The sequence below is a fragment of the Nansenia antarctica genome (assembly GCF_963989245.1).
Source record: "Nansenia antarctica genome assembly, chromosome: 13".
Classification (NCBI taxonomy): domain Eukaryota; kingdom Metazoa; phylum Chordata; class Actinopteri; order Argentiniformes; family Microstomatidae; genus Nansenia; species Nansenia antarctica.
In genome coordinates this window covers 18,285,789-18,290,320 of record NC_137683.1, presented here as the reverse complement: position 1 = coordinate 18,290,320, position 4,532 = coordinate 18,285,789, and the positions used below count along the sequence as shown (strand labels likewise).

Below are 4,532 nucleotides of genomic sequence, written 5' to 3'. Positions count from 1 at the left end.
ACCGTAACACGACCGCTGACCCCGCCGCGACCCCGGCCGGCGACGACTTCCTGTCCCAGTACCGGGAGCTCATGCGCTCGCTGGGGGCGGAGCCGGAATGTGACGACGTCACCGATGACCTCGGCAGGCTGAGGTGGCGTGTGTTGGCTCTGTCTGAGGGGGCGGGGCTAGAGGAGGAAGGGGAGGGGCTCAGCTGGCTCTGTGTGGACTCAGAGGAACCAGAGGAGGCTGATCCAGACCCAGAGAACAGTCTGGACCCTGCCCAGAACAGCACAGGGGGCAGGAACCACGGGGTGCCCTTCACTGGTGAGAGAACAGCACTACTGGAAAGAGTTTAGGTGTGTCTGAGTACTTAGAACTTAGGGTACAATAGTCTGAGTACTTAGAACTTAGGGTACAATAGTCTGAGTACTTAGAACTTAGGGTACAATAGTCTGAGTACTTAGAACTTAGGGTACAATAGTCTGAGTACTTAGAACTTAGGGTACAATAGTCTGAGTACTGTGGAGACATAGTAGCTTCTGTTCTGTAGGTAGGATCTAAACCAGTTTAGGGCAGAGCCCGAAAGTCCTACCCAGGTTTTTAGTCTAGTTATTTGAATGTCGTGGTCTACAGTGTCAAAGGCAGCGCTACGGTCTAGTAATACCAAAACTGAGACTGGCATCAGATCCATTCATTACATCAGATATCATTCTTTCCATTCCATTCCATGCATTACATCGAGCCCATCCTCCGATTTCTACCTCCACCAGCCTCCCCTGCTAAGTTCTAAGTGGTCTGTGTTCTGGTCCCGCAGGTCCGTTCATCAGTGTTCTGCTGTCTCGTCTGGAGAACCTTCTGGAGAACTGCATCCCTGTCAACCTGTTAGTGACGGGCCTCCTGGCCCAGCTGGCCACCTACCCGCAGCCCCTGCTGCACGCCTTCCTGCTCAACACACACACACACACACACCCCCCGCACCAGCCGCACGTACGCACACTCTACCAGGTACACACACAGGGGCTTGGGGTGTGTGCGTGTGTGTTTAAAAATAATTTGTGTATCTAACCTCCCAGATGTGTGTGTGCAGTTTGTGTACGCTGGTGTAAGTTGTGTATGTTTAGATGTATATATATATATATGTACTGTATATATATGAAGCTAACTGTCTAATTGCGTGTGTGTGTATGTGCATGCGTGCGTGTGTGGGTGTGCGTGTGTGTGTGCACATGTATGTGTGTGTGTGCGTGCATACGTGTGTGTGTGTGTGTGTGCGTGTGTGTGTGCGTATGTGTGTGTGTGTGTGTGTGTGTGTGTAGGTGCTGGTGTCCGTGCGGGCCCAGATAGAGCAGTATGCAGCAGCCAGACCAGACTTCCCCTCCACTGTCAGAGAGGCCTGGAGATACCTACTGGCCAGGGACGAGGCCCTGAGAGTCAGAGGTCACTACACACTCTCTATATATACCTCTCTCTCTCTCTCTCTCTCTTCACCTCTCCATATATACCTCTCACTCTCTTCAACTCTCTCTCTATACTGCTCTGTCTCTGTTTCTCTTTATACCTATCTCTTTCTCTCTCTTTACCTCTCTCTCTCCCTCTTTCGCTCTCTCACTCTCTTTCTCTATCGCTCTCTATCTCTCTTTAACTCTTTAACTCTCTCTCTCTCTCTCACACACACACACACACACACCCACTGACCCTTCTCTCTCCTTCTCTCTCAGAGTTGATGCAGGAGTCCCATGGGGGGGGTGAGGGGGGGGGCAGCTGGCCCCCTAACGGGCAGTGTGTCCCTGGGCGCCCCCCCCGGGGCATCCCCCCCTGCCCCAAGATCCCTCCCCAGGCCAGGGACAGAGTGTTTGCCACGGTCCTCTACGCAGAGTTCCTCAAAGAGCTGGCCGCCATCGCCCAAGAACACGCCATCGTACCAGACTGTCCAAGAGAGGAGTAGAGGATGGACAGACTGTCAGACTGTCCAAGAGAGGAGTAGAGGATGGACAGACTGTCAGACTGTAACAGAGAAGAGTAGAAGATGGAGAGACTGTCAGACGGTAACAGAGAAGAGTAGAGGCTGGACAGACTGTCTATAGAAGAGAAGAGGATGGAGAGATTGTCCCAGAGAAGAGAAGAGGATGGACAGACTAGGACACTCTATAAGAAGGACATCGATATATATTTCCATATATATGTGTGTGTGTGTGTGTGTGTGTGTGTGTGTGTGTGTGTGTGTGTGTGTGTGTGTGCGTGCGTGTGTGTGCGTGCGTGTGGGTGTGTTTCTGGTACTACTTGATGAGGAGGTGACCCCTCCCCCTTCCTGAGAGGTGGACTGATTGGTCTAAACCCCATCCTCAGAGCTTCCTGCCTGTTTTGGACATTCTACATATTTCTCTATACTTGGCTTTTCGATGTTTGTACCCACGATGAACTGATATGAAAAGTGGTTTATTCAATCATGTTGGTGGTCCGGACTATAGAGTTGTGTCCTTGGGAAGGCAGAGGGAAGGGCGCCCCCTAGGCGGTAGTGGTGTCCTAGTGTGTCCCACATATTTGATTTGTTCCACCACCAGCACACATGATTCAACTAATTGCTTTGTACTTGATTAGTTGAATCAGGTGTGCTGGTGGTGGAACAGATCAAATACGTGGAGCGGCTGGGGGTCCTCGAGGAGAGGTTTGAGAACCACTGTCCTGGTGGATAGTGAGTTGGACTGGTGATCAGAAGGTCATGAGTTCAAATCCCACCTGAGTAAGGCACTTAGCCCTAAATTACTCCAGGGAGACTGTCCCTGTAATCTCTAATTATGGGTCGCTTTGGATAAATGGTGTAAATGTAAATGGTTTAACTCTATAGTGGCTAGCTTGCTTCTGTCAGCCAGCCAGGTAGAGAGACTTGTTTACTGGGTTGCCATGCCAACCACACTACACCATGCGTTCCAGAACTACTAACCAGCCTGCGTCCCTAACAACTACAGCTACGGTGATAGTTTTATTAACTACTTTTATAGGCGGAGCGCGCATAAACCAATACAATACAGTATATTATGGTGAAAAAAACACAAGCACCATTGCTTTGAGAGAAGCAGGGAAGAGCGGCTCTAGAGTTTTAACTCTATGGTTAGGACCAGCATCAGAGAGGAGGGTAGATGGTCCTCTAGGTTTTACCTCTATGGTTGGGACCAGCATCAGAGAGGAGGGTAGATGGTCCTCTAGGTTTTACCTCTATGGTTGGGACCAGCCTCAGGTAGCCAGAGGTACAAATGCTGCGTTTGTGCGCTCTCAGAACGAGGAAACTGACATTTCCAATTTGGAAACTCGTACAAAGAAATCCGACTTTCCCACTTTGAGCATATCAGAATCAACCAATAGGAAGGAAGCTCTATGCAAACTGAAGTTCAGAGTTTCTGAGTTTGTGTGAACACAGCACAAACACTAAAAGCTGAATAAACCATTATTTTTGTTGTTTTCCTGTTTTCTCGACAGATCTTTGTCCTGTTCCTGTGTTGTGTCTACCGTAGATACCACACCTTAGTTACCACACCATGTGATGTTGCCGTACAGAAGCCTTACTTCCATTTCAAGGGAGACCGGTGGAGGTAGAAATCAGAGGATGGGTTCATTATAATCATCATTCTACTTTCCATTCCATGCATTACAATTAGCCTGTCCTTCGATGTCTACCTCCACGAGCCTCCCTTGTCCTTCGATGTATACCTCCACCAGCCTCCCCTGTCCTCCGATGTCTACCTCCACCCGCCTCCCCTGCTCCATTTGCACATGTGTACTCCAGAGAGACTGTTAGAGACATGGACGTGTTAAACTGGAGTGTCTCTGAGTTGACATATTACCATTTGTTTGTATTTTATCTCTGAAATGTGATGTTCCTATTATGATATTTAAAGTGTGTAGAGTTTTTTTTATTTTTATAGATTGCTCCTGTTTTCACAGCAAAATGAGATTTTGCTCTCCTCCCCAAACAGTCTGTCTTCCTCAGCTGTTTGACCACACTGCCCTCTCATGGTCACAAAGGGAACTTGGTCGTTTCTGTTCGCTTCTCTTTGGAATAAATATTTTTGCCAAAATGATTTTAACTATTACAACTATTAAATAGATTTTGACAATCAATCTGTCTCTTACCTCATCTTCACTATTGAATGTGGGTAAATACACACAGTGTGTGTGTGTGTGTGTGTGTGTGTGTGTGTGTGTGTGTGTGTGTGTGTGTGTGTGTGCGTGTGTGTGTGCGTGTGCGTGTGCGTGTGCGTGTGCGTGTGCGTGTGCGTGTGCGTGTGTGTGTGTGTGTACGATCATAATTATACTCGTTACCTACGGATCTACATCTTTCAGAAAAGTCTGGGAAGATATTGTCTTCGCTCCTAGGACGTATAGTGGGCACCCCTAGTCAAAATGCCTTTTACATCTCCACTTCGCGTCGTGCCTAACCACCCCGCTAGCTGTGACGATATCCACGATATACCCCGGCTTCTCCATAACGCTTTAAATGAACCACTTTGGGTGCGTTCGTAAATACGCTCTGGAAATCTGAACAGCACTCATGG

At 48.6% G+C, this 4,532-nt stretch overlaps 1 pseudogene across 1 annotated transcript in view; it reads left to right on the top strand.

The window, feature by feature from the left end:
- The window catches only part of LOC308169351 (FHF complex subunit HOOK-interacting protein 1A-like), a 9,433-nt pseudogene extending 7,506 nt beyond the window's left edge, over positions 1-1,927 (top strand). The window contains exons 11-14 of the transcript in view: positions 1-306; positions 797-987; positions 1,299-1,419; positions 1,701-1,927. The exon at positions 1-306 is cut by the window's left edge and continues 551 nt beyond it. The product of the transcript in view is annotated as an FHF complex subunit HOOK-interacting protein 1A-like (transcript). The remainder of the gene's footprint in view (positions 307-796; positions 988-1,298; positions 1,420-1,700) is intronic.
- Positions 1,928-4,532: the final 2,605 nt, after the last annotated feature.